The sequence below is a fragment of the Choloepus didactylus genome, chromosome 8, assembly GCF_015220235.1.
Source record: "Choloepus didactylus isolate mChoDid1 chromosome 8, mChoDid1.pri, whole genome shotgun sequence".
NCBI lineage: Eukaryota > Metazoa > Chordata > Mammalia > Pilosa > Megalonychidae > Choloepus > Choloepus didactylus.
Window position 1 is genome coordinate 108,151,520 of NC_051314.1, and position 24,954 is coordinate 108,176,473.

Here is a 24,954-nt window from a genome sequence, read left to right on the forward strand (position 1 = left end):
TTGTTTCCCTTTAAGACACATTGAGGGACGAGGCTCCCAAAACTGCCAGCCCTGAAAGCAGCCGACTATCTTCTTGTAATCAGACCTCTAAGGGAGACTGTTGCCACTCTTCAGAATGGCATTTCAAAGAAATTAAATCTTGTCCTATCAATAGGCCAAAAAATCTGTTTAAATGACAGATTTAAGTATTGCAATCTTCAATGTTGTTAGACTATCAAGTCCATAGTTTTAAATATATGCTGGACCTCCAGGATTAATCTCTGGTGGATCCAAGGGAGTCATTCTGTCTAACTAAAAGCTGATGTGTGTGTGTTTATGGGGGAGAGGGAGGCAAAGCTGTTCCATTATTAGCAGAAAGGAAGGGAGGAAAGAAAGCAAACCAAGCCAGATAATGGGATCTTTCTCCTTCAGTATAGGCATGACCAAACATAATACGCATCTTTTTTCCAAAACCCACTCAAGGCAAAATGCACTATTTCTTATGTGCTCTGTAGTGTGCTTATATTTTAGGTGTCATTGTCTTTAAATTGCTTCCCTTTAATTAAACTTTAATTAGCAAATGCAATGTCTTCACTGTTTTCATAAATTTACTATCCCAGGCAGAAAGGAATTAGAATTCTAGTGATCTATGGATTCCATTCTAAAACAAAAAGTAACACAGAAGTAGATACTTTGAAAGAAAACTTGTCAATAGTTTTTCATTTGTTTGTTTGTTTGTTTTCCTGGAGGGAGGTGGAAAAGAAGCAAGGCCCTGAAATACGTATTGTGCTGGATGAAAATCATCTGTTACACTCTGGAAGTAGAGCAAGATTGATCCATCCTTGCTCTGTGTCCCAGGAGCCTGATCTCCATTGACTGCATCTATCCTGTGCCCTTGCCCCTGGTTTCCCTTTGGATTTGGCCGGTAGGGAGCACTAGGAGGAGAGAGGTAGGCAGGAGAGCTAGAGGCTGGGGAGTTAATGCTCCTGGCTCCCGCCCTGCCAGGCCTAGGTCAGGCAATGGCTCCTGCTCTCCCACAGCTCCGACAGGTGGCTGTCTCCTAAAGTGACAGCCCTCACCTGGTTCTTCCGCCTTACCCCTTCACGGGGGCTTCCTGGAGCCCTGGTGGCGTGTACCCTTTGTTGTTTCCCTTGACCCTACCACACCTTCAGGAATTAATCTCTCTCCAGACTCCCCTTCCAAAAAGTGTACCTAATTTGGTAATTATTCAAAAAGTTAAACATAGAATTACCACATGCCCCAGCAATTCCACTCCTAGGTATATGCCCCAAAGAATTGAAAACAGGGACTGAAATAAGTTTCAGTATACCAGTGTTTATTCACAGTAGCACAGAGGTGGAAACAACCCAAATGTCCATCAGTGGATGAGCGGATAAAACAATGTGGTATACACACACAATGGGATTGTTAGTCAGCTGTAAAAAAGAACTGAGTTCTGATGCATACAACATGGATGAACCTTGAAAACACGCTGAGTGAAACAAACCAGACACTAAAGGACAAATATTGAATGATTCCACTTAAATGAAATATCTGGAATAAACAAATTCACAGGGACTGAGAGTAAATTAGAGGTTAGGGGCCAGGGGCAGGGGAAAGGAGGAGTTATTGCTTAATGGTTACAGAGATTCTGTTTGGAGCAATGAAAAGGTTTTGGTAGTGGATGGTGATGAAGGTAGCACTACATTGTAAATGTAATTTATGTCACTGAATTGCATACTTAAAAATGGTTAAAATGGCAAATTTTGTGTTACAAATGTTTTACCACAATAAAATAAAATAACATTTATAATTAAAAAATAACAACCAAAACAAAACTAAAAAGTGTGCCTAAGGCACTTAACTGATAAACTCTACGATAAAATTTCCATTCTCTGATTCTGTTAGTTGTCATGTTAATTTATATAACCAAAGGTGGTTCCCATCCACCTTATACAAAAGGCACAAAACCTCCCATAAAGTTTGAATATTTTGTTTTTATTTTTAAGCTCCATGTGGCATTTCCTTCTGGTTAAGTACATGCAGCTAAATCAAATATACCAATATAACTAAAAAGAAAAAAAAGCTCCACAAATATTCTCTTTAAAATTTTGATATTATCAAGTTGGCTTCCATAGCAGTGTGACAATTTATAGTCTCACCAATAATATATGAGCTCACTTGGTTCTCTACAGCCTCCATTAATACAATTGGTAGATCATTGCCAATCTGCTAGGTGAAATACATCAGCTCACCATTTTAATTTGCATTTTTCTCACTATGAATATGGTTTCATGTTTTTAGAAGTCATTTGCTTTTCCATTTCTTTGTTCTATTTGTGTCCTTTGGTTATTTTTCAATAGGGTTTCAATTTCATCAATTTACAAAAGGTCTTTATGAAATGGTGCTTAAACTGTTTCTGATTTTAAAACACGTAACACACAAAGCAAAACACACATGTACTTAAATGAAAAAGAAACTGGAGACAATGATAAACGTGGGAGGGGAGGCGATAGAAGGGAGAGTTGATTTTTTTGTATATTGCTTGTATCATATTCATATACAATATCACCTATTTAAGTAAATGAATAAAGAAAAGAGAAAAAATGGATTTCAAAAATCCAATTCATACTTTTTGGTGGCTTATTCATCATATAACCTAGATTTGTAAGATAATGTCATTTACAGTATTGAAACCTGCCTCTTAGTTCAGCAAAACATCATTCTTTTATAACATGGTATGAAAATGTGTAGCAGTAGCACCCTCTTCTGGTAACCAATTGAAATTCAATGACCCAAAAATCATAAGATGATTAATTTTATGCTCCATTTTGTAATTACTAAGGGGTGCTCAAATAATGCATGCATCATAAAATGGTAATATTTTATATCATAATTTTAAATATATCACTGTGGAATTTTCTAAAGTTACAAAATAAAAAAGTTAAAGTTGTAGCAGTCTACAATTTTAATGTAGTTTTTGAGTACAGAGCTCTGCTTTTGATGATGGAATATTGAAGATAAAATAACTCTTTTTAACAATAGCAATCACCAATATGTATAAAATCAGGCACTATCATGTACATCTGTCTTGTCAGTCTGTATATTTTCATCATCTTCATCACCACTGTAATTCATTCATTCGACAAATATTGGGTCCTACAAAGACACAGTGAGCAACATAGACAAACTTTCAGCCTCCATTGAGCCTACTTCTTAGAGGAGGAGACAGAAAATTTATATAATTGTTGAAAATATATAGTATCCTACAGAGTGATAAATGCTAAAGAAAGAAAAATAATGGGGGTATGAAGAGGAAGTTTGGGGGAAGCCTGCAATGGTTAATGGAGTAGCCAAGGAAGGGTCACTGAAGTGGCTTTGAGTGAAGACCAGAGGGTGATGAAGGAGCCAGCCGAGCGACACCTGCGGACAAGCAGGCCGGGCAGAAGGAAGGGCAGGCTCAGGGGGCTGGGGGCGGGGGGACAAATTTGCCTGGAATGTTCAGGAAAGAGCCAGGAGGCCAGTGTGGCTGTGGAGCAAATAAGGGTGAGAGTAGCAGGAGATGAGGCCAAAGCATTAATGAAAGGACACTGACTTTTATTCTGTGTGCGACAGGAAGCCATTGGAGGTTTTTAAGCAGTGGAGGGACATGTTCTAAATAAATGAATAAACCAGAGTGATTCAAAGGCAGAAATTGAGAGATGAGTTAGATGTCTATAGCAGTCATGCAGGAGCCATGTTGACAAGAAGGGGTCAGTGTGCATCAGGTTTGAGGAGACAGGATATGTTGGCAGAGCCAGTGTGGGGTGTGAGAGTACCAGGATGACTTCAAGATTTTGGCCTGAGCAACTTGAGGCATGTAGCTGCCATTAATTGAGATGGTTTGGAGACAGGGACGAATACTGTGAACCCCATTTTAGAATGCTGAGCTTGAGATGCTATCAAATATCCAGGTGGAAGTATTGCATAGGCAGTTGGCTATATGGTCTGGATTCAGGTGAAAGGTTCAAGCTGGTGATATACATCTGGGACTCATCTGTGTATAAAGCTGTGGGGCCTATTGAGATCACCCAGAGAGTAAACAGACAGAAAAAAGGAAGTCCAGAGGACTGAGCCCTCAGGCATGCCAACATTTAGTAATCTGGGTGATGAGATGAGGCTGAAGAGGATCAGCCAGAAAATCTGGTGGAAAATCAGGTGAGTGTGATGTCCCAGAAACCACATGGAGGAAGAGTTTCAAGGAGGAGAAAGTGACTGACTATGTCCACTGCTACCGACAGGTCAAGAAAAACGAAGTTTATGAAATGACCATTGAGTTAGCTATGAAGGAGGAGGTTACTGGTGATCTTGATAAGAGCAATTGCATTACAATGTGTTCAAAGGTGAATGAAAGGAAAGAAATTAGAGACTGTGAGTATGGATGCTGCTTTTTAAGAGTTTTGCTGTGACAGGAAGGAAAGAAATGGACAATGGCTAGAGGGAGAAATGGAGCCAAAGGAGGTTTCTCTTCATTTTTGTTTTCTTAATTTTTAGATGGGAGAAATTATAGCATGTTTGCTTGTTTATGGGAACGATCCAATAAAGAGAGAAAAAATAAGGAAGCAGGAGAGAGAGATGAGGAAGTCTTGTCCTTGAGTGGATGAGGCTATGCCCAGGAGCAGGGGTGGCCTTAGGTAGCAGCACAGACAGCTCATCCACGGTGATGTGGGAAGGTACAGTGTAGAGCTGTAGATGTAGAGCAGTAGGTGTAGGGGAGGGGGTTGTAAATGTTTTATTCTGAGTGCCTCCGTTTTTTCAGCAAAGCCATAGGGAGGAAGCATCAGATGTTTGTGAAGGAGGAGAAAGTGTAAAATAGTCTAGCAGAGAATATAAGAGGAATGAATCCATTCCAGAAGCACTGAGTGATTGTGGGGCAACATGAAGGACCATGTGAAGAGTCACGGTCCTGAATTTAAAGTGAGACCAGCAAGCTTGGTGGCATATTTTTAAGCTGCATAGGTGCAGGCATTCACAGATGGAGACTTACTGCAAACTAGGGTTCTGGTTTATCCAGGCAAGTCTGATATGAGAAGCGAGAAGGGGTCAGAGAAGTGGAGAGGGTGTGCAGGGTAGTGACGCCACTGAAGGAGATGGGAGTTGAGCTATGCAGGGAGAAAACAGAAGGCGTAAGTGTGGGGAAGAGGGACAGTGAAGGAGTAATAGGATCAGTGGACTGAAGATCCTGGTAAAGCTGAAGAACAGTGAAGTTGGGTACTGGAAGGAGTGAGCTGGTAATTGAGGAGATGATGGTCAAAGAAAGGGATATAGAATTTGAGACATGACAGGGCTGTGGTTACTGATAAAGACAAGATCAAGGGCAGGGCCACAGCAGGCAGTGGCTGTGATAGAGTGCTCTGGGAACTATGGAAGCCCACAGTTTATGTTCTTTCTCTAGGAGAATCCTCATATGACATCTAGTAAATAGCTTTTAATGCTCTGTTTAGATATCTGCTTTTGAAAAATAATCCCTTGAGGGGTTTGTGTTTTCATATTATGCGCTAAAATGCCAAATGGAATACATAGCAGTATTTTTTAAACAGGAGAGGTATTTTATTCCTCCCAAATGTACAATCATAAATACTTGAACTAGAGCCATATTCACTTTATAAGACACATATGATTTTATTTTTCCTGCTTGACAGGTAAGAATTAGTGTCAAAGTTGTGTTAGAGAAATATTGCATTCACCTTCTTGTTTTTATGATATGCAAATTGGGATACCTTATTCATCATAGTTTTTGCCATAAGACAATTCACAAAGTAACTAGCACACAGAATTGAATAATAAATCAAACTACCGGTGTAAAATCTAGACACTCTGTAAATACCCAAATCAACAGATGTGGCTTTGTGGTGCTACAGGAGAGAGGAAGATTTCAGAGAAGAACTTTTACTCCTGAATAACTGGATTTGAAAATCAGCAGCCAAGTGTGAAACGTCTGTAAGGGAAGGATGACCGTGGCTGCTGTTACTATGTATCAGCTCTGTGTAGTTTAAAAGAGGGAGATGTTAGTACTGATGTCTTTATTAAAAATCTTTCTTCCCATCTGTTTTCCCATGGTCTACAATATCTTGCTGGGATGCCTCAATTGGGCTAAATTTCCTGACCCTCAACAAGGCATTTTCATCAGCAACAAGCAAAGGGTGCTAGTGATATTCTTTCACTGGCCAGATCAGACAGTGCTCAAGTGTGTGAACACTGAGGATCTCTTGGGGTGTTCTGCAGCAACGGGCCTGGGGTGAAGTGCATCCGAGGCTCTGCTGAAACTCCAGGTGTCTGCTTCCTTCATACAGTTCTAAATGGCAGGCGTAGGTGCGTGGAGGTCAGTATGAAAAGGAATAAAAAGAAAATAAAATAGCCTATGACTTTCATTATTTGTTTGTGAAAAATCACAATGATATATTTTGTTTAATCTCAGAGGAGGGCTACATGGATCAATCTGTGGATATGAATTATTTCTTCTGAATGAGTCAGTTGAGATGGAAATGTTAATTTATTTCAGCAAATAGTACCACAAAAGAGCACTGATGGCCAGATGCATTACTTGGGCTTTCTGTCTTCCTTGAAAAAATGCCCATCCCTATCCAAAAAAGGCAGATTCCTCATAGTCTGCTAGACAAATCCTAAGTTGCTCTCAGTAGGGTTGGTGAGTCACTTAATTCATGTAGATTATGCTTATTACATTCCAATTTAGCCTGCGATAAGCATTTTCAACTTTTTACCTTTGCCATGCATCCCTCCACCTCTGCCTCCAAAACGGCCTCTTACCCCACTTGATTCACTCACTAGCCATAATTAACTACACAAAGAACAGTACGTATAGCACAGCAGTTATGAGCATGGATTCAAGAGAAAGATTGCCTGGGTTTTCTTCTAACCTCTGCATCTTGGGCAAAAGACCTAACCTCTCTAAGGCAGTTTCCTTGTCTGTAAAATGGGAATAATAGCATGATCAAAATGAGAGTTAAATGAGTTGCTATATGTGGAATATGACTCCCGGGGAGGAATGTAGACCTGGCATCGTGGGACGGAGAACATCTTCTTGACCAAAAGGGGGATGTGAAAGGAAATGAAATAAGCTTCAGTGGCAGAGAGATTCCAAAACGAGCCGAGAGGTCACTCTGGTGGGCACTCTTACACACACTTTAGACAACCCTTTTTAGGTTCTAAAGAATTGGGGTAGCTGGTGGTGGATACCTGAAACTATCAAACTACAACCCAGAACCCATGAATCTCGAAGACAGTTGTATAAAAATGTAGCTTATGAGGGGTGACAAGGGGATTGGGAAAGCCATAAGGACCACACTCCACTTTGTCTAGTTTATGGATGGATGAGTAGAAAAATAGGGGAAGGAAACAAACAGACAAAGGTACCCAGTGTTCTTTTTTACTTCAATTGCTCTTTTTCACTCTAATTATTATTCTTGTTATTTTTGTGTGTGTGCTAATGAAGGTGTCAGGGATTGATTTAGGTGATGAATGTACAACTATGTAATGGTACTGTAAACAATCGAAAGTACGATTTGTTTTGTATGACTGTGTGGTATGTGAATATATCTCAATAAAATGATTAAAAAAAAATGAGTTGCTATATGTGGAATACTTAGAATTCATAGCACATAGAAAACACTCGAAACTGTTAGCTTCCATTATAACCAAAGACATGTCAGACATTGTGTAGTTTCTCTCAGCTTCTCTATGTCTTACACATCTTTATTAGTTACCTATTGCTGTGTAACGAATCTCCCTAAGACTTAGAGGCTTAAAGCAATAAGCATTTCTTATCTCACAGTTTCTGTGGGTCAGAAATCCAGACACAACTTAGCTGGGTGCTTCTGACTTACATTGTTGCAAGAGCTTACAGTCTGGCTGTCAGCCAGGGCTGTGATCTCATCTGAAGGCTTGATGGGTGGGTGTAGTGGGTACCTGCTGGGGAAGCCAGAGACACACACTCAGTGGCCATCTCCCAGCCCTCCCCTACACCCACCTCCTTTCCTATTGTATGCTGTTTCCATTCCACAGCCCAGAGGAGATGTTAGGTCTAATGAAAAAGACCTTAAACCTGGAAACCAAGAACAAGCAGCCCAAGCTTCTTATCAGGGCATGAACTCATAAATACCCTGCCCTTGGCAGCACAGATTTGTCTCTCCTCTCAGACGTGAAGTGGAGCATGTGGAACCACCATCCACCAACCCTGACCTGAGCAGTTGGCTTCCCCGCGAGACCGGCCGTGATGGAACCTCTTCTCCAGCTCTTTTGGACCCTTTGTGCTGCGTAAGTAATAAAACAGCCATTTGCTGAAGGTTTCTGTTGTGCCGGAGCCCGTGTCCCCGTGATGTACCATGTGGCAACTTGCTTCACAGGATCTGCTACCAAGATCACTCACAAGGTTATTGGCAGGCCTCGATCCTTCCCCATGCAAGCCGCTCTGCAAGGTTGGCTCACAGCTTGGCAGTTGGTGTTCCCCAGGGTCAGCAACCCAAAAGAAAGAGAGAAAAATGAGAGTAAGAGAGATGAGAGCGAGAGAGCAAGAGACCAAAGCAAAAGTCTTTTTTAACCTAAGTTTAGAGGTAACATCCCATCACTTCCACTGTATTCCATTCATTAGAATCAAGTCATTAAATCTAGCCCCCACCCAGGGGAAGAGATTACACAAAGGCTGGGGTCATTGGGGGTGGTCTGTCAGCATTTATAGTGAAGAGATTTAGGGAGGAATGTCTCTAAATTATTTCATACATATATTTTTTTTCACCAATGAGAACAAGTTTCTATCATCTACTATCCTAAAATAAAATATACAGACACTAGTTTTGTCAATAAAAATCCATTGTTAATATCCAATATTCTAATAAGCCAAGCTGGTTGATGGAGGAGACTTGCCCTTTCTGTACAGTGCTAGAGGACCTCCCTGGAACACATTTTTGGTGGTGATCAGCAGTCACCTCTAGAGTTACAGTGTAAACTAACTGGCATTTAAATAATGTTATGCCAACTGCACCGAAGTTTTTTAAAGTAAATTACAGATTTTATAATGCCTTCCTCTAAGACTTTCTGTAAGTCCCACCAACTCTGTAAAAACCTTCTCTTATTATGAAAAATCATGGCTATAATAAAAGCATAAATAAAGGAAAGAATAAAAAGAAAATAAAATGGTAGATATTACGTAACTCTTAAAATGGAAAAACCAGACAATTGGAACATATGTGTTAAATCCCACTGTGCAGTAGCTCAAAGATGAGAAAGTATTTTGTTGACTTAATAAAGCTCTCTCTGGCAGACTGAAAGGCTGTGATGGCATTTATTTTCAGCTTTACAGAATTCTGAGGACTTGGTCTTCCATCAATGGTCAGATACAAGTGAAAAAAAGTGGGGGTGGGGGTGGAGGGTGGGCATCCCAAACTGATAAAATAGGAATACTATGAAACTAATTTTTTAATTTAAAAATGGAAGTGGGTTAAATCAATAAAAGCGAATTATGATCTCTAATATCTATATCAGAATAAAAGCCTAAAAATAATATGCAAATTAAGTAAAATGGAATTCTGAATAGTGGAATTATGGATAATAGTTTAATTTTTTCCAACGTCCAATATTTCCAAAAATAAAGGCCTCTGTGTGTTTTGCACACTTTAAATAGGTTTTTCCATATTGGATTTTCATTGCCAATGGACAACTAAGAATTTGGAATTTAGTTATCTTTGAACAATCCGAGATTAACATCCAAACCTAGAAAATTCCTTCTCAGCATTTTATATGCAGCATGTCCTGTTCCAGAACAAATACTGTGACAATCAAATTACTCTCACAATCTATAGCCCAACTAAGATCCCTAAGAATTTTTATCTGTATCAGGTTCAAGAATGGTTAATTACTCTTTTGTGGACCTGTGATATCTGAAATGCTATTTTGAAAATTTTTCCCATATGGAAAATTAGTTTATTAAATATGAATTAAATATGATCACAAGTATCTCATTCTAGCTTTATATTTCCTAAATTTAAATGAATTAATATTAATATGACAAGCCACTTCCAAAGCTTGCTCACTTTCTAGACTCAAAGCAGTTCTTTTGCCTCTTACACATTGGCCCAAAGCTGTGATTACAAAGACCTGAACTGACCAGTCTACACATCACCCATTATCTGGAACCTCACCATAGGTTTTGGAAGAATTCAAACTCATATAACGATCTGTGATGCCCACATGTGGCTATTTCAATTTCAGTTAATTAAAATTAAATAAAATTTAAAGTTCATTCCAACAGTTGCCCTCGCCACGTTTCAAGTGCTCAATAGCCATGGATAGCTACTGGCGACCACTTAGGACAGCTTAGAATATTGGACATATTTATCATCACAGAAAGTTCTATTTGACAGTGCTGCATTCAATTACAAAAAAACGTCTGTTACCAGAAAATGGCAGATACTTACTCTCTGACGCAGACATGTACAGAAGCATCGCCTGGAACTGAGAATACGAAAATGAGTAAGCTCCTTCAAGGAGCTCCCAGTCTAGAACTGTGAGGGTAAATTGCTGCAATCTGTTACCTTGGTCTTCACTAACCTTTCAAAATTCCCCATAAACTTCCTCATTTGGGGTTGTGATGTAAGAAAAAAACACTGATGTGGGAATTCCATTGATATAGAATTTCCCCACCATTTTGGCAGAAAGGATTTACTGTCTTACACAGGAATCTGGTCCTGTGTGACCCATTTTTTCAGGCTGGGTTCCCAATTCCACTTCCTTCTGCGACTTTTTTCCTTCTTGGGTGACAGAACATGGTGTTAAAAGTCTGGCTCTGCCTGTGGAGAATGCAGGGGTATTGGCCTACCCCACCTTGATGGTTGCTAACATGATCACAGACATAGGGGACTGGTGGTTTGATGGGTTGAGCCCCCTACCATAGGTTTTACCCTTGGGAAGACGGTTGCTGTAAAGGAGGGGCTAGGCCTCCCTATGGTTGTGCCTAAGAGCCTCCTCCCGAATGCCTCTTTGTTGCTCAGATGTGGCCCTCTCTCTCTGGCTAAGCCAACTTGAAAGGTGAAATCACTGCCCTCCCCCCTAAGTGGGATCAGACACCCAGGGGAGTGAATCTCCCTGGCAACGTGGAATATGACCCCCAGGGAGGAATGTAAATCTGGCATCGTGGGATGGAGAACATCTTCTCGACCAAAAGGGGATGTGAAAGGAAATGAAATAAGCTTCAGTGGCAGAGAGATTCCAAAAGGAGCCGAGAGGTCACTCTGGTGGGCACTCTTATGCACAATTTAAACAACCCTTTTTAGGTTCTAAAGAATTGGGGTAGCTGGTGATGGATACCTGAAACTATCAAACTACAACCCAGAACCCATGAATCTTGAAGACAATTGTATAAAAATGTAGCTTATGAGGGGTGACAGTGGGATTGGGAAAGCCATAAGGACCACACTCCCCTTTGTCTAGTTTATGGATGGATGAGTAGAAAAATAGGGGAAGGAAACAAACAAACAGACAAAGGTACTCAGTGTTCTTTTTTACTTTAATTGCTCTTTTTCATTTTAATTATTATTCTTGTTATTTGTGTGTGTGTGCTAATGAAGGTGTCAGGGATTGATTTAGGTGATGAATGTACAACTATGTAATGGTACTGTGAACAATCGAATGTATGATTTGTTTTGTATGACTGTGTGGTATGTGAATATATCTCAATAAAATGAAGATTTAATTAAAAAAAAAAAAAAAAAAAAACGTCTGGCTCTGGAACCACAGTGACTGCTTTCAAATCCCAGCTATGCTACTTACCAGCTGTGTAACCCTCAGCAAGTTGCTTAACCTCTCTGTGCTCCCATTTAATCAACAAAACAGTGATTATAATGGTACCAATATTAAGAGGTTTCATGAATAGTCAATGATTTTAAACATTCAAAGTGCTTGAAGTGGTATCTGCTACAGAGGTAGTGCTCAATAAATGTCAGCTAGAACTGAGTTATTCAAATGACTTTTCAACAAGATTATGAAGAGACCTGCTGCTACCATCCAAATTTTTGGTGTCTTTTAAAATATGCTTATGCCATAATTAGATTAATCAGGTTGAGGAAAGAAATCCCCTAAGAAGTCTCTGCAAAGTTTCTTTCAGGAAACTTCCCTCTCCTCAGTTGTTGCCATTCAGGCATAAAACTCTCAAATAAAATATTGTGTCTACTATGAACTGACCTAGGCTAAAAGAACCACTATATCTCTTTCCAGGCTTTCTAGGGCACTTTTCCTCTTTATTTGGCAAGTATTAAATTCTATCACCTATTAGAGAGATCTCAGTGTGTACATCTATTTCAACTACCTGATTATAAGTTCCTGCAGAGCGGTTTGTCTTTTTCATCTTTGTAGTCTTAGCACCTAGCATAATACCAGTCATTCATTAACTGTTAAATAAAATGTAATATGATTCTCTAACACACTCTATTCTGAATAGTAACAAGGGTGTTTAAAGGCCCCAAATCATAAATGATTTTTCTTCTTGGGAAATTATTTTGGGAACTAGTTTAAATTTTAATATAAGTATTTATGTCTGGATAGCATAAATTAAGGTGAAGGTCATTTCCAGAAAGAACCCCAGTAGCTTCATCTTTGCAAATAGTTTTCTTCTCAGGGGAGTTCTTTACCTAGCCTGGTTAATCTAATTATGACATGAGCATATCTTAAAAGGCACCAATAACTTTGACTTGATAGCAGCAGTCTTCTTTATAACCTTGAATTCATTGTATGCATGGTATACCTTTGCTTTTTTTTTTTTTTTTTTTTTTTTGCATCTTTGCTTTTATTTTCTTTCTCAATTTAAAGTAATTTTTAAGCAAAAAGAAAGAGAATAGCTTGCAATTTATGCAGCAATTTTTATCCACTTTTTCATAGTTTTATGCTTCTGATTTCATTCATTCAACCCCCAAAAGGCCTCCGTTACTTCTATGTGCCAGGCTCTGTATTAGGTGCTAGTAATACAGAGAATATGGGGTCCTCCCCTCTTCCTTCTTTCAGTCTAGTGGAGGAGATATAGGGTTTACATTACAACTGTGAAAAGTGCCTGAAAAGAATGTTAACTGGAGTGACTATTCTAGTTTGGATGGAGCCAGGGATAGCTTTGTCAAACAGGAACTCAAAGAGTTCCTGTTTAACTCTCCTCCTACCCTCCCAGAACACCATCCCCACCACATCATCATCACCATGCCCATCACCTTTCCCAGGAATCCTAGATCAACCGCCTTCCTGTCTTTAGAGCTGATGCAGTTACAGGAGCCTACGGGCTCACCTGTGTCTGCTGAGAGTTTGTGCTTGTTCTGCTAGCACTTTGGCATTTCAACTCTTAGACTCTCAAGTGCCCAATAAATACTCCTTCCACTTGCATAGTGGTTCTTAACAGGGCAATACCCCCCAACCCCAGAAAGTGTTTTGGAAATATATGAGGGATTTTTGGATGTCACCATGATGGGGGAGGGGTGCCATAGGCATTTAGTCTGGATCCAAGTGCACTAGATTCCTATGTAACCAAGTGGGCCTATATCCAGGCTATGCTCAAATGTCTCACCAGAATGTCATTGTAAGAAAGGGTTAAGTTTAGCTTTCACATAAAGGCAGCATGGAATAGGGAAAATGGCAGAAGAACCAGCTTTAACAGGTTCTGTGGTAAAGGGAAGAGAGAGAGCCAAGATGTAAGCCTAGAATCAGTGCCAGCTCCTTATATGGAAAAATAACCTGGGTTACTGGAATGTAAAGGGATATGAGGTATAATCAGAGGTGGGAACTCCCAGCAGGAAATTTAACCTGAATGAACTCTCTCGGATAGGCTGTACAATTCAAAACCTCAAAGATGGGCTAGTTAGCTCTCTTGGATAGGCTGTAACCTCGGTAGTACCCAGCCAATGGGGAAACAGGGGAGGGACTTGCGCATTAGGAGTAGGATATTAAAAGATTGCCATGTTCTTTTTCCCACTGGCCAGCCTGCCACGTTTCTGACTGGGTGCCCTATCTTGCAAGATTGTAAATAAATTTTTTTCTCCTCCAGAACCAAGTGAGCATTTATTCCCTTACAGGTCCCACTTTATTTCCAACAATTTGGGGGCTCGTCCGGGACCCGAGGCTTCAGAGGGTGACCCCCGAGGTGGACAAAGGGAAGGCACATCCCACCGATTGAGCACTCTCTGACTCCACCATTGGGGGCCGGTCTCTGGCACTTGGATCTGCCAGTTGTGGACGAGAAAAAGGGGAAAAGCGAAAGCCTGCCTCTGGTTGACCAGGCAGCTCCATGCATGGACCAAGGTAAGGAAAGAGGACTGTTAAATATTATATTACCTTGGTGGTTGGGAATTCTTGATGAGTCTGAGGCTGATTGTGTGTGACTGAGATGCGTGACATACTGTGGGAAGTGAGTGCGGAGTCCCAATTTGCGGTTCCCTTCTCCCACAAGAGAAAGAGCCAGAGATGGACGAAGCGAAAGGAACTGAGAGAAAGAAGCCCAGACAAGACTCAGAATGGGTAATAGAGGCAATTGGCTGGCCAGGGAAGAAGAAAAGGAGACACCTATAGAGTCCTTCGGGGACATCCCTCCAGATAGTCCACTAGGTAGGATGTTAAAATATTGGACTGATAGCAATCGGACCAAGGGAAAGGACAAAAAGAAAATGATTAAATATTGTTGTTACATTTGGACCAAAGAAAGCATTTCGCTGCTGGATGTATTCTGGCCAAGATACGGGACAGAGGAGGACTGGCTCTGTGCCAACCTTGTAACTTATGTTAATGAGAAGAAACCCTTTTCTAGGAAGGAGTCTGATTATGCCATGTGCTGGCTAAAGAAGAAAAAAACTTCCCTTTACCCTGTGAAAGATAAAAATCCAAACTCGGAAGCTGAGTTGGTGAAATCTAAACCCTGGGACCCCTTGTTAAGCCTTCTTCCTCCCTACTATTCCCCTCCTCTCCCAGGGCAGAAATTGCTAGTCTGGGGACCTAATAAAGTCCACACAGTTTCCAGGGGAACCAGGAGGCCCATCAGCGCCAACTGCCCCACCAGATATGACCCATCAGTTGTTGAGGAAAGAATTGGCACAGTGCAAAAAGGATATACAGAATTTTCCATTTCTGAAAACTCTTGAAGGAAAGAGAGTAAGGGAACATCACACCTTTGAATCCCTTTACCCCTTGAGGGAGGTGCCTGTGGGGCCAAAAGAAGTTGGGTATATAGATGCCCCATTAATGAGTGCAGAAGTAAGGAATTTTAAGAAGGAGATGAAATCATTAATAGAGGACACAATGGGGCTGGCTGAGCAAAATAGATCAATTCCAAGGCTCTAGCCTATACACGTGGTCTGAACTTATGTCCATATTAAACATCCTCTTTATAAAAGAGGAGAGAGGAATGGTGAGAGGGGTGGCTATGAAAGAATGGGAAAGGCAACACCCACCAGGGCAAGGGGTAATGGCAGCAGAGCAAAAATTTCCAAGTACTGACACCAATTGGGATAATAACATTAAGGAGGATAGGGCACAAATGAAGGATTTCAGAGACCTCAGTATACAGGGGATAAAACTGGCCGTACCCAAATCTCAAAATTTGGATAAGGCTTTTGAGGTGAATCAAGAGAAAGATAAGTCTCCCTCTGCTTATCTGCAAAGACTGAGAGATCAAGTGAGGAAATATTCAGGTATGGACCCTGATGACCCTGTGTCCCAGAGAATGTTAAAAGTCAGCTATGTGAAGGGGTCTTGGCCTGATATTTGAATAAAGATCCAGAAAATAGATGAATGGATGAATAAGCCATTGGAGGAGTTATTAAGGGATGCACAGAAAGTATTTGTAAGAAGGGAGGATGAAAAGCAAAAGCAACAGGCTAAAGTCATGATGATCACTGTTGACCAGTTGGTCAAGAAAAGATTAGGAGCAGAGAATGGAGGAAGCAGACAGAAGCAAGATAAGGGAGTGGGCTGGGCTAACTTAAAAAAAGGAGCAAGGAGAATGCAGAACTCGGTAGGGTGTTATCACTGTGGAAAACCTGGCCATTTCAAAAGGGAGTGCCCAGACTTACAGAAGGAGGGTTGAGTCATACCCTTAATGAATTTCAAGGACTAGGAGAGTCAGAGGGTTCCTCGTCTCAGAAGCCCACCAGGATCCTTTAGTAAATTTAAAGGTGGGCCCATATCAAGAGGAAATTACAGTCTTGATAGACACCAGAGCAGCTCGATCCTCTGTAAATCATCTTCCAAAGGGGGCCAGGCTCTCTGGCAGTTCCCTTACTGTCTCAGGGATAAAAGGGAAGGGATTTAAAGTTCCCATTCTTGAGCCTACTAATATTTGTTGGGAAAATAATCAAATTATAGCTCCCTTGTTGCACATCCCAGAAGCTGGGAGTGATTAATTTATTAGGAAGAGACCTAATAATACCTATGGGACTGGATTTAGAGGTGAGGAATGGACAAATTGAGGTTTTGGCCCTGCTCACTGAAGAAGATGAAAAGGACATTGAGGAGGTATGGGTAAAAAAAGGAAACGGGAGGGTTGCGAATTCCAATTAAAATCAAGTTAAAGAAGGAAGGGGTGGTCATGTGCCAGAAACAATATCCTATTCCCCTTAAAGGAAGACAAGGACTCCAACCCATCTTTGAGAGTCTCCTTTGAGATGGACTCAGAGACCTATATGTCCCCTTTTAATACTCCCATTCTCCCCATCCAGAAACCAGATGGTAGCTGGAGAACAGTGCAGGACCTAAGGGCCATTAATCAAATTGTTCAGGTTCAACACCCTGTAGTTCCTAATCCTTACACTCTCCTGAGTAAAATCCCCTGCCATCATAAGTGGTTTAGTGTAGTAGATTTAAAGGATGCCTTCTGGGCCTGTCCCCTTGATCCAGAAAGTAGAGACCAGTTTGCCTTTGAGTGGGAAGTTCCCTTCAATGGGCGAAAGCAGCAATACAGATGGACGGTCTTGCCTCAGGGTTTTACGGAGTTCCCCAGTCTCTCTGGGCAAGAGTTAGTGTATTGGAAAAATTTCCAATCCCACCTGAGATCACCCTTCTGCAATATGTAGATGATCTATTAATATCGGGTAAAGAAAGGCAAGTGGTGGCTCAAGCTATGAAGAATCTACTGAACTTTTTAGGGGATCAAGGATTAAGGATATGTAAAAGTAAACTGCAATTTGTAGCAAGGGAAGTTAAGTACCTAGGCCACCTCATAAGTGAAGGAAAAAGAAAAATACATCCAGAAAGGATCCAGGCCATAGTTAAGTTGCCTCTTCCTCAAACAAAAAGGGAACTACAGAAATTCCTGGGATTGGTAGGGCACTGTAGATTGTGGATAGATCCTTTTGCATCTCAAACTAAGGGGCTATACCAAAAATTACTAGAGGAAGAGCCTGACAAGATAGAATGGGAGGAAGTGGAAATGGAGGCTTTAAATGAGCTCAAGCAGGCACTGGTGCAAGCTCCTGTTCTAGCACTTCCTTCCCTCAAGAAACCCTTTCACCTGTTTGTTACAGTAGATAAGGGAATGGCTTTAGGGGTCCTAACCCAAATCTGGAGAGGCCAAAGAAGGCCCATAGCTTTCCTTTCAAAGGTTTTAGATCCAGTCTCTAGGGGGTGGCCTGGGTGTGTTTAAACCATTGCAGCAACCACCCTTTTAGTAGAAGAAAGCAGGAAGTTGACCTTTGGAGGGGCATTAGTAGTTAGTCCCCCTCATCAAGTGAGGACTATTATGTCTCAAAGGGCAGGGAGATGGTTGACTGATTCCCAAATCCTGAAATATGAGGCAATCCTAATGGAAAAAGATGATTTGGTCTTGACAACAGATCATAGCCTAAACCCGGCCTCCTTCCTCTGGAAGGGGCCTGAGCAAGTAGAGACCCCTGAGCATGACTGTTAGACCTAATTGAATACCAAACCCAAGTCCAAACTGACCTAAGGGATCTTCCCCTGCACTCGGGGGAAAGAGTGTTCATAGATGGATCCTCTAAAGTCCTAGAAGGAGAAAGGCACAATGGCTACGCGGTTGTAGATGGAGTAACTTGTGAAGTGAAAGAAGCTAGCTGATTGCCCAATAAGTGGCCAGCTCAAACTTGTGAGTTGTATGCACTAAATCAAGCCCTCAAATTATTAGAGGGAAAGGATGATACAATCTACACTGACTCTAAGTATGCCTTTGGGGTAGTCTACACCTTTGGAAAGATCTGGGAAGAAAGGGGATTAATCAACAGCAAAGGAAAAGAACTGGTTCATGGGGAATTGGTGAAACAAGTATTAACCAATCTACTCTTACCTAGAGAAATATCAGTGGTGCATATAAACGGACATCAGAAGGGCCCTACTTTTGAGGCAAAAGGCAGTAGGTTAGCTGATGGGAAGGCTAAGGAGGTCTCTCTCTGTCCCCCTTTAAAACTAATGGTCCTGATACCCTCTATCCCTGAAGAGTCTGGGGTCCCTACATTCTCTACCAAAGAAGTAAAGGTGCTGGAACAGTTAGGAGCAACCTTAAATGATCAGGGGAAATGGTTTCTCCCAGATAGGCAGACAAATGTTGAATAAACCAATAATGAGGGAGGTATTAGCAGTCTTACACTGGGGGAGTTATTGGGGGTTGCAAGCCATGTGTGAGGTAGTACTTAGACAATTTGGATGTGTAGACCTTTACACAGTTGCTGAACAAATATGTGAATAGTGCATAATTTGTTGGAAGATAAATAAGAAGTTCCTAAGAAAACAGGTACAAGGGGGAAGAGAGCCAGGCCTCAGATCATTCCTGAGCATTCAAGTTGATTACACTGAAATGCCCCCAATAGGTTGTCTAAAGTATATTTTGGTGATTGTAGACCAGCTCACCAGATGGGTGGAAGCCTACCCTCTATCCTCAGCTACAGCATTGGGAATTTCTAAAGTTAAACTTGAACAAATCATTCTCCGTAATGGGTTAGTGGAAAATATAGACTCTGACAATGGCAGTCACTTTACCTCCCATGTGTTGCAGAATGCCATGAGAAGCCTGGGTGTCACTTGGGACTTCCACACTCCCTGGCATCCACCATCCTCTGGGAGAGTGGAAAGAATGAATCAAACCATAAGGAAACATCTTTCTAAATTGGTTTTGGAAACAAGGTTACCCTGGATCAAGTGCTTACCTATAGCTCTACTAAGAATCCGGACTGACCCGAGAAACGAACTGGGAATTTTCCCTTATGAAATGCTTTTTTGGTTTGCCTTTCCCCAGGAGGACTGGAGAGCTCCCCTCCCCTAGAAATGAAGGATCTTTTCCTTAAGAATTATATACTGGCCTTGTCTTCTACTTTATCATCTCTCAGGCACCATGAATTGCTGGCTCAGACCCCGTCTCTTGAATTTGCTGCCCATTGACATCAGCCCAGCAGCTGGGTTCTGATCCAGTCATGGAGAGAATCCAAACTTCAATTGATCTGGGAGGGACCCTATCAAGTCTTGCTGATGCCTGAGATGGCAGTCCCAACAGCAGAAAGAGGCTGGACTCATTACACATGAGTAAAGGGACCAGTGCCTGAACCAGATGATAAGTATCCAGCAACTCAACCCAAATCCTAGAGAGTGACTCCCACCTCAGATCCCCTAAGGATCACTCTAAAAAGACAATAGTTGAAAGAAAGTACTAGGCAGGAGGAAGGGCTGGATTAAACCCTGTGTTTGCATTGTGCTCTGTGTATAGCTTAATGATGAAATTGCTTGTACTGATCATAATGTTCCATATTCAAGGAGTAACAGGTTCTGATAAGCTGGTTATAAGTGTAGTCAAAGGCTTAGAGTCCCAAACTCTAAGTAATTAGCTGTAGAAATCTAAAACATCAGCAACAACTGAGGAAGGAATATAAGTATTTATGTGAGCAGACTGTTCAAACAGAGAGCAAGATTGTTGTTGAGGGGTGAACATTTGGGAGTATAACTTATGAGTCACCTGACCCCTGTTATTCTTGGAACACTGTTTGGTGGACAACACAGTATAAGGGATCAGTCTCACCCAGGTTGGAGGGAAAACCATTAAGGGAAACTTGGCTGGAGTCTAACTCTGCAGTTCAAATTGACTCCAAGGTCATTACAATACTTGAGGCCAGAGACTTAAAGCAGACCATAGAAATAGAGACAGGTTACAGAAATACAAATACCTGGGTAGAATGTGTCAAATACACTGTCCAGAGTCTAAACAGAAGTGACTGTTAGGCTTGTGCAATCGGCCAACTCACTGCTCAGATTGTGCCCTTCCCCTTGGGGATGGAAAAGCATGAAAAGGAGTTTAAATGTATAATACTCCTCTTTCAATTGCTACTCCTGATAAAAGTTGTAGTACATTCTCCTCCCTTTTCCCTCCAGTCCAGGAGGGAAGTGTCAAAGCCATACCAGCGTCTCACCTTGGTCCCGAAAACCACTCTGCCTGTCTCTCCAGATGGGAAGAAGGGCTCCAGGATCTTGGTACCATGGCTTTGTGTACACAGGTGTGGAATGTGAGCAAGGATAGTACTGGCAACTTCTCCAGCCTAACTATACCCCGAGCAGACCTCTGGTGGTACTGCGGGAAGGGCATCCTCTGGCCAACACTACCTGAAAAGTGGGGAGGAACCTGTGCTCTGGTTCAATTGGCTATCTCATTCACCCTGACATTTGAAAGTAAAGAAAAAGTACCAACCCAAGGCAAAGGAGAAAAGAGAAATGTACAAACTGTACCTGGTTCCTTCAATGGAAAAATTTATGTAGATACTATAGGGGTTCCCCAGGAATTTCCAAATGAGTTTATAGCTAGAAATCAAGTGGCTGCAGGATTTGAATCGTTCTTATTCTGGTGGGTTACCATCAATAAAAATGTGGATAATCAGCTAAGATTTATCAACTATACCAGAGATGTCATTAAGGGAATAGCAGAACAGTTAGATACCACTAGCCTAATGGCATAGGAAAATAGAATGGCCCTAGAGATGATGCTAGCTGAAAAGGGCGGTGTCTGTGCTTTAGTTGGGGGAAGTTGTTGCATGTTCATCCCCAATAATACGGCACCCGATGGAACTATCACCAAAAGCTCTACAAGACTTAACAGCCTTATTTCAGGAACAGCAAAAAATTCTGGCATTAACAACCCACTCACAGAGTGGTTGGAAAATTGGTTCAGGAAATAGAAAGGAATTGCAATGTCTATTTTAACTTTCCTTATTATTTCAGCTGGAATGTTTGCAGAGGCTGGGTCCTACATCACCCTTTGTGCCCAGAGGCTAGTTCAGAGACTCATCAAAACCACCCTAATCAAGAATATCGGCAGAACAATCTATACCCTCCCCCCTTGAGAAGAAAGATCCCTATGATGAGGAATGTGAAAAAACTCTTAGCAAATTTGAGAAACTAAAACATGAAAACTAAAAATGTTTAAAAAGAGAAAGAGGAGGAAATCTGTAAGAAAGGGTTAAGTTTAGCTTTCACATAAAGGCAGCATGGAATAGGGAAAATGGCAGAAGAACCAGCTTAAACAGGTTCTGTGGTAAAGGGAAGAGAGAGAGCCACGACATAAGCCTAGAATCAGCACCAGCTCCTTATGTGGAAAAATAACCTGGGTTACTGGAATGTAAAGGGATATGAGGTATAATCAGAGGTGGGAACTCCCAGCAGGAAATTTAAACTGAATGAACTCTCTCGGACAGGCTGTACAATTCAAAACCTCAAAGATGGGCTAGTTAGCTCTCTCGGATAGGCTGTAACCTCGGTAGTACCCAGCCAATGGGGAAAGAGGGGAGGGACCTGTGCATTAGGAGTAGGATATTAAAAAATTGCCATGTTCTTTTTCCCACTGGCCAGCCTACCATGTTTCTGGCTGTGTGCCCTATCTTGCAAGATTGTGAATAAATTCTTTTTTCCTCCAGAACCGAGTAGGCATTTATTTCCTTACAGGTACCTCTTTATTTCCAACAGTCATGTAGGTGGAAAAACTCTATAATTGTCTGAGTCCAGAACTTAATTACATTTTATATACAACTCAAAATATATTTTGCCTAGCTTAGTAAACAACACGACCAGGAATGCAAGTGCCATGTAAGCAGAGGACAAAGCATACTTTAATTTGGTACTTGACCAAAGAGTTGTTCACTACTTGGAAAAGCACTTTGCTTAAAGCACTTGCAGTTCTGAGCGATCAGTACCTGTGCCAGGATGGGTCTGTCTGCAGCCATTCTGTTCATGCCCATTCCACATCGAGTGCAAGCCTCTAGCTCCACTGTATCTTTCTGAAAAGACCTGTCTATGCATTTACTTAGAAACACAATTTTCTTATAAATTACCTTCCTTTTGGCTTTCCTTTATATTCCTTTTTAATGTGTGGTTTTTAAAATCATCTGTGTAGTTAGGTCATCATATCCATGAATTTCATTTGAGGAGAGCAAAGGGAGTATTATAAAATATTTGTCATAAAAAGGATGCATGGGACATGGTTGCCAAGTCTGGTCAGTCTACACAGGTTCTGTTGGGTGATGCTGAGAAAACTTAGTGATGCAGGCTTGAAATCAGACATGGCCATGGAAAAATTGGAGACATAGGACAAACAAAGTGAGAAGAAAAATAAAAAAGAGAAACCAAAATCTAATAAGACTGAAGGGTCAGCAGAAGAAAAGGAGGAGACTATTTTCCCCAAAGCTAAAAAGTTTAAAGGCAAGACCTTCTGAAGGTGACATGAATTTCTCCTAATTCCAAAAAGGTGAAAAAAAAAAAAAAGAGGGGGCATCTCAAAAAGACATTATTTCTCCTAAAACTAAAAATGTGAAAAAGAAAAAGGAGGCCTCTGAAAGCAAAATTGTTCCCCCTAAAATCAAAAAAGTATTAAGTGAGCAACCTTCTGAAGAAAACACAGGTATTCCTAAGCCCAAGAGGATAAAGTAAGAAAAAGCGATGAATGGAGAACTTGGAGAGAAAAGCTCCAAGCTGAAAAATGGATTCCCCTGTTCTGGACCTGATTCTAATTCCAATGAAGCTGCAACAATGAGTTAGAACAGGAAATACTTGTGAAACAAAAAGACGGTGCTTTTCTAATTTTCCCATATCTGAAGTGACTATTAAACTTCTCAAAGCCCATGAGGTGACCTTCCTGTTTCCCATACAAGCAAAGGCGTTTCGCACGTCTATAGCGGGAAGGATTTAATTGCACAGGCACGGACAGGAACTGGGAAGTTATTCTCCTTTTCCATCCCCTTGATGGTAACTTGGTAACTTGAGGGAGAACTGCAAGACAAGAAGAGAGGCCATTTCCTCAGGTTCTGGTTCTTGCACCTACAAGGGAGTTGGCAAATCCAGTAAGCAGAGACTTCAGTGACATCACAAAGAAGCTGGCAGTGGTTTGTTTTATGGTGGAACTCCCTAAGGAGGCCTAATTGAATGCATGTGGAATGGGATTGATAGCCTGGTTGGGATGCCAGTTCATATCAAAGACCACCTAGAGAAATGCAAGCCAGATCTCACCAAGCTTAAGCATGTTGTCCTGGATGAAGTTGGCCAGATGTTGGATATCAGTTTTGCTGATAAAGTGGAAGAGATTTTAAGGGTGATATACAAGACAGAAGCAGAAGACAATCCCCAAACATTGCTTTTTTCTGCAACTTGCCCTCATTGGGTATATAACATTGCTAAGAAATACAGAAAATCTACATATGAACAAGTGGACTTGATTGGTAAAAAGACTCAGAAAACTGCAGTAACTGTGGGGCATCTGGCCATTAAATGCCATGGACTGACAGGGCAGCAGTCACTGGGGATTGGATCTGGGTTTATAGTGGTTATCCTGGGTGCACTGTCATCTGTGAAACCAAGAAAGAAGCCCAGGAGCTGTCACAGAATGTCTCTGTAAAGCAGGATGCCCAAACATTGCATGGAGACATTCCAGAGAAGCAAAGGGGAATCACCCTGAAAAGTTTTGGAAATGGTGATTTTGGAGTTTGGGTGGCAACCAGTGTTACTGTGCGTGGGTTAGACATCATTGAGGTTGATCTGGTTGTACAAAGCTCTCTGCCAAAAGATGTGGAGTTCTATATTCTTTGTTCTGGGTGAACAGGTAGAGCTGGAAGGACAGGAATTGCATCTGCTTTTATCTGCGCAAGGAAGGATATCAGTTAGCACAAGTGGAGCAAAAAGCAGGAATTAAATTTAAGTGAATAGGTATAGCTTCTACAACAGAAGTGATAAAAGCTTCCAGCCAAGATGCCATTAGGTATTTGGATTCTGTGCCTCCCACTGCCATCAGTCACTGCAGGCAGTCGGCTGAGAAACTGACAGAAGGGAAGGGAGCTGTGGAAGCTCTGGCAGCAGCACTGGCCCATGTTTCAGGGGCCACATCAGTAGAACGGCGCTCCTTGATCGACTGAGATATGGGCTTTGTGACCATGATCTTGCAGTGCTTGATTGGAATGCCAACCATTCACTATGCTGGAAAGAGCTTAAAGAGCAGCTGTGTGAGGGTATTGATTCCAAAGTGAAGGGAATAGTCTTTCTCAAAAGAAAGCTGAGTGCTTGCTTTGATGTCCCCACTGCAGCGAAATAGAAATACAGGGAAAATGGCATAATTCATGGTGCTGGCAGCTCTCTGTGGCCACAGAGCAACCGGAGCTGGAAAGACCAGGGGGAGGATACTGAGGTTTCAGGGGACAGCAGGAAGGAAACAGGAGCTTCAGAGAACAGCGATTGGAAGGTGACAACACAAGTAAAAGATTCCAAAGCATTCAGTCACTAATTTGAAGTAGAGGGTTTCCATGGCAAAAACAGATTTGTATTTGACAACATGGACCTCAACAGTGTTTTCCATACAAAGTTAAAAGCACATTGTGCTTCTTTTGGTCACCCAGTCCCCATTTGTCCCAGGAAATAAGCTTTATGTCAATTATTTCTTCTGGTCATCATAATTTGTAACATTTTTGCTACTTCTGTATCAGGTTACCTGATACA

The 24,954-nt window shown here is 41.4% G+C and overlaps 1 pseudogene; it reads left to right on the forward strand.

Moving 5' to 3' along the window:
• The first annotated feature begins 8,353 nt into the window (after positions 1–8,353).
• Positions 8,354–24,488, forward strand: LOC119542876 (annotated as a pseudogene).
• The last annotated feature ends 466 nt before the right edge of the window (positions 24,489–24,954 follow it).